Raw genomic sequence first — 11,926 nt, 5'->3', positions numbered from 1 at the left:
TGTTGACGAGGACAGTCTGCATCTCATCATGCAGTCCGTTCAGGAATCTCTCCTTCCTCTTCTCAACGGTGTCGGTCTCATCGGGGCATACCTTGACAAAGTGAGAAACTTGTCGCGGTACTCAACCACCGTCATGCGACCTTGTTTCAGTTCACGGAACTCATCCCTCATCTTCTTGATAAGACCCGGGGGTACATGGTACTTGCTGAACTTGAGTTTGAAATCCTCCCAAGTCATGAATTGACCTCCGTTCATGGCACGGGTACATGTCCACCAAGCGCGAGCTGGTCCAGCGAGGTAGTGAGTGGCGAACAACACCTTCTCGTTGGCTTCCACTCCAGCTACTTCCAGATTGTTCTCCATAGTCTGGAGCCAATCGTCGGCGTCGAGGGGCTCCTCGGTCTTGCTAAACACCGGAGGGTTGGTGTTCTGGAAGTTCTTGAGCTTGGATCCGGGGTGGTCATGATTTCCATGGCCTTGGTTGGCGATGTTCTGCAAGGCGATGATGTTGGCTTGTCGCTCGGCTCTCTCGGTTTCCCGGTCTGCAAGCAGGGTTTGCAGAAGTTGCATCATCGCGTCGTTGGTGCGATTCGGAGGGGCCATCTGAAGATATAGAAGATCATGAGATAAGAGGGAACATTCTATGGTTCATTTTGGTTAAGTTTGAAAAACATTCGAAAACTGGAAATCCTTTTCATGACAAACATAACATTCATTCATTCATGCAACACATAGTACAAACTACACATACTCCAATGGTTTTAAGAACCATTCTCATGCTACGATACAAAGGACGGGATACAACTCACACCTACTATAAGTGAGACTAGTGCAACTACTCCTCATCATCGATATCGATCGGGACGTAGTCATCCTGTCCGGCCTCCAGGAACTCGTAGTCCTCCTCCTCGGTGTTCTCGTCCTCCTCAAAGTCATCGTCATCGCTCAGAAAGGCGTCTCCTCCTCGGATGTCGATGCCTCCATCGTCCTCCTCCAGCTGAAGAATCTGATCCTCCTGGGCCTTGACAGTGGCCTCGAGTGACGCGATCCGGTCGCGAAGGCGGCGAATCGTAGCGTCCTTCTTGGCACGCTGCTGGCGAAGGCTTCTGCGGTCGTTGTTGAGTAGCTTGATCGCCTCACCCTGCTCGATGATGTGAGCATGGGTCTGGTTCGCGTAAGCGCGAGAGGCGTCTAGGTCCCTCTGAGTCTGGTAGAGCATGAAGTCCAAGTGATCCACATGGTGCCTCAACTGGGGGTGCAGTGGCACATCCATGGGTCTTCCGTCAGAGTTACGCCGTGCGAGATGCGCAAAGCGTTCCTCACGAAGGGCTTCGGTATTCTGCCCGCACAGACGAGCAAGTGCTTCCTGAAGAGCACGTGCAAGCCCGTCGAGCCAGTTGCTTTCCCTGAACGAGAAAAGGATCCTCTCCGAGGTGGGAGGCTCCAGCTTGCCCCTCAAGTCGGCAGTGATAATCCACTGCAGCTCCCCTCCCGGCTGGTCGTCCACCTGAATCCCGTGAAACTCGGGGTGTGGGCGGCCAAGGTGATCCGACAGGGAGTCGAGGTCATGCTCGAAGATCAAGCTTCCTCCGTTTCCAAGCTGATAAAACTTGGTGTTGAGGGGTTCATTCGGCTCCATCTGAAAGAGAATTGGATGAGTAAGTTAGAGAGTGTAAAGTGTGGCAAAGTTTTAAGTTGATTCAAATAAAATAGAACATGATTCATCAAATTTTGGCAAAGTCTCAAAGACAAGAGTGTAGTAAATTTTCACAAATAATTTCTTTCATTTGATTTCAAAGTTAAATTTTTTCAGAACGCCCATTCTAACTAAGGTCTTCTAAGGTCAAACAATGGCTCTGATACCAACTTGTCAACACCCGGATTTTTAAGTCCGAGTGCCTATTATGTCATACATCGCAATCCCAGGAATATTGTTGTTGCGAGGCATAATAGTTAAGTATCACAGTCATCATTCATTACAAACCATAAGCCTTACAAATTGGAATCACATGATCCATATTACACGAATAGTTGATCTATTGATCAACGAACAAACACAAGTTCATAGTTCAACATAGCGGAAGCGTAAGATACAAGGACTCTCTAGTCCACAGGCCAACGCTTGACGTCGGAAGGCGCTTAGTTGTCGTAGGCATCCTGCTGGTCATCTCCTTGGTCGTCTTCATACTCTGGCCATTTGAATAGCCAGGGACAAAGCCGTGAGTACGTTGAGTACTCGCAAACTAATACTAATGGAAGTGCTAGACATTCTAGTAGGGTTTGCTAAGCTCTAGTTTATTTGCATAAAGCTAGTTTTAGTTCACAAAGTTTTGAGAAAAGCTTACTCAAGTGCTAACTAACTCAAGGGGGGAACATTAGTGTCATTCCCACCATTCAAGTGGTGATTTCAATTCAATTCACCACAAGTCATTTCACCATCAACCTTTTCAACATCATTTTCAAAGATATGACATCGGAAACTGTATGGCCTTTCCAACCGTCCGTAACCGTGGACGCGGCTATTCGAATAGGTTTACACTCTGCAGAGGTTGCACACTTGTGCCACAACATTTGATTTCATCCGTCGGGATTTCCGAATAATCGTAACACAAGACGCGGATCATCAACCATAACCTTTCACTTACGAACCCTAGTATGAGCACCTCTCCCCATGAGCTTGGCCTCCCAAAGTGAAGACCAACTGTCAACCCGGGAATCGCACAGGCTTGGGCCGGACATTCACCTCATTTCGCATCATATCGTATCGTTTCTTTTGTGGTAGAGGCAGCTTTCGGCATAACCCCGATGACGCTTGTTTAGAGGGAACCCATACTAAGACGCATAAACTTCCAGTTAAGCCCTACCCATAATCAGGTATTGTGGGGGTACTTGAGAATTGGAAAGGTATCGCATTCAAACCAACATCATGTTTTATCAAAAATCACCATCTTCTCTTGGTCATATTCACCTTCAAAAAAAATCATTCAATGGAATGCATCTTCATTCCAAGGTTTCAAAATCCTTTCAAAATCACAAGTCTCCCATCTAGAGTAGTCACATTTAGTCTATTAGCACTAGCTCTAATTCATGAGGGGTGCTATCTTGCCTTGCGTGGAAGAGACTAACTCACTACTCTAGTACCCAACTTGTACTTCGACCAAAGTTAACTATAAAAGTAAATCATTTAGAAAACAAGTAAAAAAACTTGGGGTGGGTTCACCTAAGAAAAGATAAGAAACATGGTGCCATGCCCCAAGGGGCTTTGCACTTTGCAAGGATAAAAGCTTGCATAGTAATTTAGCTTGCCTTGGTAGTTTTCAAACTGTTCCTCTTCCTCCTCCTGGTAGCAACCTTCTTCTTCGGCGTACTCTCCGGTGCTACCGTCTAAATTTGAATACGAGTATAATTACTCACTAATTCAATGGCTATTCCACACATCACAAATAAACACACAAACTACTCTATGCACACACATAAATAAACTAGGGTGCATGGGTTGTGGGATTTAAAATAGAATGTGTATTCCCTATGTAAATGATAGTTTCCATAGGGTTCTTGAGAAATAATTTCCTCTCATTGAAATCTTCTTAAGATTTAATTTCTCCAACAATCATGGATGAACTCATATTGACCTAAATCAAATGTTCATCATCATCATCATTTGGGAGAATGATTTAAATGAGGTGGAACACCTCATACCATTTAACTAACACTACATTTGATTTAAATCTCAAGAAATTCATATAAGAGAGTTTGGAACCAGGGGTCCAAACATCCCATGAATTCATGTGAGACAAGTTTAAATGAAGTGTAATACTTCACACAATTTAATTCTAATAGTTTTGGACAATATCAACTAGTTAAACTAGTCAAAATATCCATTCACAAAACCATGGCATGATCATGCAAAGTGACCACACCATTTTATTGCATAAACAATTAGTGTAAGTCAAATGTGAGCTATTAGAGTTGGAATTTACTTAATATATATTTTGGTTGATTTTTAAGAATTATTTGAATACGGAAAAGTCCCTGGCTTGTTATTTTTGTCACATTAATTCTACAAAGAAATTGACCATGAGGCCAGTGGCATTGGATAGAGAATTTCAGTGGCTTTCTAACAATGTCAAATTCACTAAATTTGGTTTAGCCAATTTGAAATGGTTGAATTTCAAAGTTTGGGCAGTATTGGATTGTTTGGAAAATGTTTAAAATGAATTTGAATTAAACAGGCCGGCGGGAAACCAACGTGGGCCGAAACTGTTTAAAAAGAGGAAAACGGCCCAGCAGCGCATCCAGTGCGCGCGGGCCTGCTGACAGGGTGGGGTCCACCCGTCAGCCTCCTTTAAAACCCGAAACGGTACGGGGCGACGTGGAGCGTAGGATTAGAGAGTAGATCGACGGCTCAGAGCCATCGTCTTCTCCGGCGAGATGCCGAGGTTCTGGCGGCGAGCCTAGGGGGTGGGAGAGCTAACCAGGGCTCCCGCGGTGGCTGGCAGTGTGCGTGATGTCGATGTGGACGACGGCGAAGCTCCTGGCACCGGCGGCGTCTCCTGGATCGGCTCCAATCGACGGCGGCGAGGTGCGGCACTGGCGGGCTCCGATCTTCAAATTGGAGCAACTCCGGCGACAATCGAGTGAGTGGTTGGGTGGAGGAGAAACAGGGGAGGATGGTGAACGAGATGGTGTGCTCAACTTCGTCCAGGGAACGCTGTATTTATAGTTGGCCAAGGGTGCGGCGTGGCCGTGAAGAAGTCGACCATGGCGCGGCTTCTCCGGCAAGCGATCGAGCTAGGCGAGGTGGTGGCAGTGTTCTACGGCTCCTGGCGACGCTATTGGCGGCGGCTGGGTCGGGCGGTGGCTAAACTGGTCGCATTGCTTCCGTGTCCGCCGTGTTGGTCGCGGGATCGCGTTGTCGTCTCCGGCGACGGCGGGCACGGGTCGGGGTCGAGGGCATGTCCGGTGGCTGCGTGGCGACGCGGCGATGCTCAACGGCTGGTCGCCGAGTCCAGGGCGTGCTCGTGGTGACGGCGCGGCGCGTGGCAGTGTGTGCCCGCGGCGTGCACACGCGCGCGACGTGCGCGGCGTCCAGGGCGCCATGGACGCGTGCTGGTCTCGGCGTTGTCGAGCTCCTCCTCGACCAGGGCTGGGCTAGGGTGGCGTAGGAGAGGTTGTGGCACACGGTGGCGCAGGGCCGTGGTTGGGGAAGCAAGGGGAGAGGGGGTGGTGCGGCATGGCCGGCATGTGGCCGGCATGGCCATGCCATGCTTGCTCTCTCTCCCTCCTTAGCTCCACTATGCTTTATTTAGGGTTTAAGGGGACCAGGGAGCATTGTAGGATAGCTTTGGTTTAAATTTGGATGAGGTAGATCACTATTTGCAATAGTTGCAAATAGTGCCCAATTTTGGAAAATGCAAAATTATCCAAATTGGAAAAAGTTCAAAAGGTGAAAGTTTGTGATATGTGAAGGTTGAGATAAGTTGTAATTGACCAGAGATGAATGGAGGTGGTGGTGGAAAAATTAGATTTCAAAATTTGGCCAAAATGGCTAAGTGGAGATTGTTGACAATGTTAAAAAGTCAAGACTTTGGATGAGCATAGCTAGTGATCCAAGATGAATTTGGCAGGGTGGTCTTCATCAAAGTTGTTCACCTTGATGTTGACTTTGAAATGGTGCAAAGAGTTAGCAAAGATTGGTTTGGGAAAATTGAATTGCAGGGGCTCAAAGTGGTGATCAGACTAAAATTGGCAGATTTGGTCATCATCACATGTGAGTGGGAAAAGTGTTTGAAATTCATTTGAATTGTGCAACCCTGGTTCCAAAAGTTGTAATAAGTGTTTAATAACATTATTCCACTAATGGTGAAGACCAAATAGGTCTAGGGTCAAAATTTATAAAAATGCCATAGGGCATATGTGAGGGTTTTTAGGGTTTTGCCTTTTATTGGAATTTTCTTCCACTTTGATTTATTTGGTTGGTGATCTTCATATGATCACTCTAGGGTTTTAGAGCCCATCAAGATACAAGTAACAACACTCATCATGGCATATCACTCAAATGCACAAGTCCTATGCATGGTACTATATGCAAAAGAAAAGTTTTTTTGTTGGTTTGAAATTTTGCTTTCTGAATTCTCTAACTTTCTTTTCATTGAAATTTGGGGTGTTACAGTTGGCACCCCTATTATTACGTACGCCGTCAACCGCTGCGGTACTATCCTCTCATTTCCACTATCGTAGCTGCGCTGTCCTCTCTCGTCTCCACCACAGGCCGCCGCGCCAGTCTCTCCTCTTCACCTCCAAAATGTTGCGTCGTCTTAAAACGATGTACTCTATGCTTGGCCTCAACGATCGCGCGCAGGCGCCTCAACCACCGCAGCCGGAGCCGGAGCCGCAACCCGACGCCGACTACAGCTCCGACGACGCATTCTACCCACGGTTCGCGGTGTGGCACGAGGCCTACGTTGCAGACGTAGAAGCTAAGGCGGCGGAGGAGGCGGTGTAGTGGGACGAGCAGCCGCAGTCCTCCGCCGACCCGGAGCAGGCGGCGATCCTGGCGTCATTCAACGCGCAACGCTTCCGAAGGTTGAAGGAGGAGGAACGGGAGTTCGTCAACGACGCGAACCTCGAGATCTCGTGTCAGCGAGCAGCCACGGAGGAGGCGGGACGCCTCCTCATGGAAGCCGAGCGACATAAGCTCATCGAGCTGAACGCTCGTCACCACGCCGAGGCGTTCGCCCGCGAGCAAGCGAGGCGCGCCGAGAACAAGGCTTCTCAGCAAAGGTTGGCAGCGCGAGGACAGCGCCACCGGCAAGCTCCTGCGACGCCGGCAGCCATGCTCCAATTGGACCGCAAATGATTGACGATGCTTGGACCAGTCTCTTGGTCATGTACTGTGTTGTTGATTGGATATATGTTGTTCGCATCCATTTATTTAGAGAACCGCTTTATATCGTTGTATTTTGCGGTGTGGAAATTTTACAGATATAAGGATAGGCTATTGTTTATACTTGCAAAAAAAACTATTCAAGTGTTACTTCATGATAGATTTTTGTGTAGCATTAGAACTAAAATATGTAGAAAATAGTTGTGAAATTTCATGCTATGTATCTCTTGGTTAATCTTATTTTCATTCATCAGAAAAGGTAACCATAATGTTATAAAAACAGGATATTGTATTTAGAAGAAAACACCGAATAAATAATGTATTCTTCCTAAACAGAGCAAAATGGTTGTAATCCTTTTACGGGTTCAAGCGGAATTGGAGAGCCAAGGTGATTCTATGCAAACTTAGTCACAAAATTTCGGTACATGACAATCAAACATATCGTTAATTTCATCACCTAGCTCGACGAAGATTAAACTACTGGATGCCGCCTTAATTCTCTTCTTCTGTTTTGTGTTTTCCTTAGATCAATGTGGCAAAAAATTGGGATTATAGTATTGTACCCGATGCAACGCACGGGCGTATTTGCTAGTTATCTCTTATTAAGTTGCTTGTTTTGCGATAACCATGTTCACTGGGGACGCCATCAACTATTCATTGTTGAATTTCATGTGAGTTGCTATGCATGTCCGTCTTGTCTGAAGTAAGAGAGATCTACCACCTTATGGTTAAGCATGCATATGTTAGAGAAGAACATTGGGCCGCTAACTAAAGCCATGCTCCATGGTGGAAGTTTCAGTTTTGGACAACAATCCTCAAATCTCAAATGAGAAAATTATTAATTGTTGTTATATGCTTATGCATAAAAGAGGAGTCCATTATCTGTTGTCTATGTTGTCCCGGTATGGATGTCTAAGTTGAAGAATAATCAATAGCGAGAAATCCAATGCGAGCTTTCTCCTTAGACCTTTGTACAGGCGGCATAGAGGTACCCCTTTGTGACACTTGGTAAAAACAATGCATTGTGATGATCCGGTAGTCCAAGCTAATTAGGACAAGGTGCGGGCACTATTAGTACACTATGCATGAGGCTTGCAACTTATAAGATATAATTTACATGATGCATATGCTTTATTACTACCGTTGACAAAATTGTTTCATGTTTTCAAAATCAAAGCTCTAGCACAAATATAGCAATCGATGCTTTTCCTCTATGGAGGACCATTCTTTTACTTTCAATGTTGAGTCAGTTCACCTATTTCTCTCCACCTCAAGAAGCAAACACTTGTGTGAACTGTGCATTGATTCCTACATACTTGCTTATTGCACTTATTATATTACTCTATGTTGACAATATCCATGAGATATACATGTTACAAGTTGAAAGCAACCGCTGAAACTTAATCTTCTTTTGTGTTGCTTCAATGCCTTTACTTTGAATTATTGCTTTATGAGTTAACTCTTATGCAAGACTTAATTGATGCTTGTCTTGAAGTGCTATTCATGAAAAGTCTTTGCTTTATGATTCACTTGTTTACTCATGTCATATACATTGTTTTGATCGCTGCATTCACTACATATGCTTTACAAATAGTATGATCAAGGTTATGATGGCATGTCACTCCAGAAATTATCTCGTGTTATCGCTTTACCTGCTCGGACGAGCAGAACTAAGCTTGGGGATGCTGATACGTCTCCGACGTATCGATAATTTCTTATGTTCCATGCCACATTATTGATGTTATCTACATGTTTTATGCACACTTTATGTCATATTCGTGCATTTTCTCGGAACTAACCTATTAACAAGATGCCGAAGTGCCGCTGTCTGTTTTCTGCTGTTTTTGGTTTCAGAAATCCTAGTAAGGAAATATTCTCGGAATTGGACGAAATCAAAGCCCAGGGGCCTATTTTTCCACGAAGCTTCCAGAAGTCCGAAGGAGAGACGAAGAGGGGCCACGGAGGGGCCACACCCTAGGGCGGCGCGGCCCCCCCCCTTGGCCGCGCGGCCCTGTGGTGTGGGGCCCCCGTGCCGCCTCTTGACCTGCCCTTCCGCCTACAAATAGCCTCCGTGACGAAACCCCCAGATCGAGAACCACGATACGGAAAACCTTCCAGAGACGCCGCCGCCGCCGATCCCATCTCGGGGGATCCAGAGATCGCCTCCGGCACCCTGCCGGAGAGGGGAATCATCTCCGGAGGACTCTACGCCGCCATGGTCGCCTCCGGTGTGATGTGTGAGTAGTCTACCCCTGGACTATGGGTCCATAGCAGTAGCTAGATGGTTGTCTTCTCCCCATTGTGCTATCATTGTCGGATCTTGTGAGCTGCCTAACATGATCAAGATCATCTATCTGTAATTCTATATGTTGCGTTTGTTGGGATCCGATGAATAGAGAATACTTGTTATGTTGATTATCAAAGTTATGCTTATGTGTTGTTTATGATCTTGCATGCTCTCCGTTACTAGTAGATGCTCTGGCCAAGTAGATGCTTGTAACTCCAAGAGGGAGTACTTATGCTCGATAGTGGGTTCATGCCTGCATTGACACCGGGACAAAGGATGAAAGTTCTAAGGTTGTGTTGTGCTGTTGCCACTAGGGATAAAACATTGATGCTATGTCTAAGGATGTAGTTGTTGATTACATTACGCACCATACTTAATGCAATTATCTGTTGCTTTGCAACTTAATACTGGAGGGGGTTCGGATGATAACCTGAAGGTGGACTTTTTAGGCATAGATGCAGTTGGATGGCGGTCTATGTACTTTGTCGTAATGCCCAATTAAATCTCACTATACTCATCATGATATGTATGTGCATTGTCATGCTCTCTTTATTTGTCAATTGCCCAACTGTAATTTGTTCACCCAACATGCTGTTCGTCTTATGGGAGAGACACCTCTAGTGAACTGTGGACCCCGGTCCAATTCTCTTTACTGAAATACAATCATCGCAATACTTGTTCTACTGTTTTCTGCAAACAATCATCTTCCACACAATACGGTTAATCCTTTGTTACAGCAAGCCGGTGAGATTGACAACCTCACTGTTTCGTTGGGGCAAAGTACTTTGGTTGTGTTGCGCAGGTTCCACGTTGGCGCCGGAATCCCTGGTGTTGCGCCGCACTACATCTCGCCGCCATCAACCTTCAACGTGCTTCTTGACTCCTACTGGTCCGATTAAACCTTGGTTTCTTACTGAGGGAAACTTGCCGCTGTGCGCATCACACCTTCCTCTTGGGGTTCCCAACGGACGTGCCAACCACACGCATCACCTCTGCAGAGTGTAAACCTATTCGAATAGCCGCGTCCACGGTTACGGACGGTTGGAAAGGCCATACAGTTTCCGATGTCATATCTTTGAAAAATGATGTTGAAAGATGATGGTGAAATGACTTGTGGTGAATTGAATTGAAATCACCACTTGAATGGTGGGAATGACACTAATGTTCCCACTTGAGTTAGTTAGCACTTGAATAAGCTTTTCTCAAATACTTGTGAACTAAAACTAGCTTTATGCAAATAAACTAGAGCTTAGCAAACCATACTAGAATGTCTAGTACTTACCTTAGTATTAGTTTGCGAGTACTTAAAGTACTCACGGCTTTGTCCCTGGCTATTCAAATGGCCAGAGTATGAAGATGAACAAGGAGATGACCAACAGGACGCCTACGACAACTAAGCGCCTTCCGACGTCAAGCGTTGGCCTGTGGACTAGAGAGTCCTTGTATCTTACGCTTCCGCTATGTTGAACTATGAACTTGTGTTTGTTCGTTGATTAATAGATCAACTATTCGTGTAATATGGATCATGTGATTCCAAACTTGTAAGACTTATGGTTTGTAATGAATGATGACTGTGATACTTAACTATTATGCCTCGCAACAACAATATTCCTGGGATTGCGATGTATGACATAATAGGCATCCGGACTTAAAAATCCGGGTGTTGACAAGTTGGTATCAGAGCCATTGTTTGACCTTAGAAGACCTTAGTTAGAATGGGCGTTCTGAAAAATTTAACTTTGAAATCAAATGAAAGAAAATATTTCTGAAAATTTACTACACTCTTGTCTTTGAGACTTTGCCAAAATTTGATGAATCATGTTCTATCTTATTTGAATCAACTTAAAAATTTGCCACACTTTGCACTCTCTAACTTACTCATCCAATTCGCTTTCAGATGGAGCCGAATGAACCCATCAACACCAAGTTTTATCAGCTTGGGAACGGAGGGAGCTTGATCTTCGAGCACGACCTCAACACCATCTCTGACTTCCTTGGGCGCCCACACCCCGAGTTCCACGAGGTTCAGCTGGACGACACGCCCGGAGGAGAGTTGCAGTGGGTGATCACTGCCGACTTGAGGGGCAAGATGGAGCCTCCTACCTCGGAGAGGATCCTCTTCTCCTTCCGCGAGAGCAACTGGCTCGACGGACTCGCACGTGGCCTTCAGGAGGCACTTGCGCGCCTCTGTGGACAGAACATGGTGCGCATCCTCGCCTCTCGCTACGCCCACCTTGTGAGGCATGTTGCTGCGGGAGTGCCCATGGAGCTGCAGCCGCACCCGGAGCTGAGGCACCATGCTGAGCACCTGGACTTCATGCTCTACCAGACTCAGAGGGACCTCGACGCCACTCGCTCTTACGTGAACCAGACCCATGCTCACATCACCGAGCAGGGTGAGGCGATCAAGCTAGTCAACAACGATCGCAAGAGCCTTCGCCAGCAGCGTGCCAAGAAGGACGCTACGATTCGTCGCCTTCGCGCCCGGATCGCGTCACTTGAGGCCACTGTCAAGGCCCAGGAGGATCAGATTCGTCAGCTGGAGGATGACGATGGAGGCATCGACATTCAGGGAGGAGACGCCTTCCTGAGTGACGACAACGACTTTGAGGAGGACGAGAACACCGAGGAGGAGGACTACGAGTTCCTGGAGGCAGGACCTGACGACTACGTCCCGATCGATGTCGAGGATGAGGAGTAGTTGCACTAGTTTCACTTATAGTAGGTGTGAGTTGTATCCCGTCCTCTGTATC

Source organism: Lolium perenne, chromosome 5, assembly GCF_019359855.2.
Source record: "Lolium perenne isolate Kyuss_39 chromosome 5, Kyuss_2.0, whole genome shotgun sequence".
Taxonomy (NCBI): Eukaryota; Viridiplantae; Streptophyta; class Magnoliopsida; order Poales; family Poaceae; genus Lolium; species Lolium perenne.
This window is presented reverse-complemented; position numbering follows the sequence as displayed.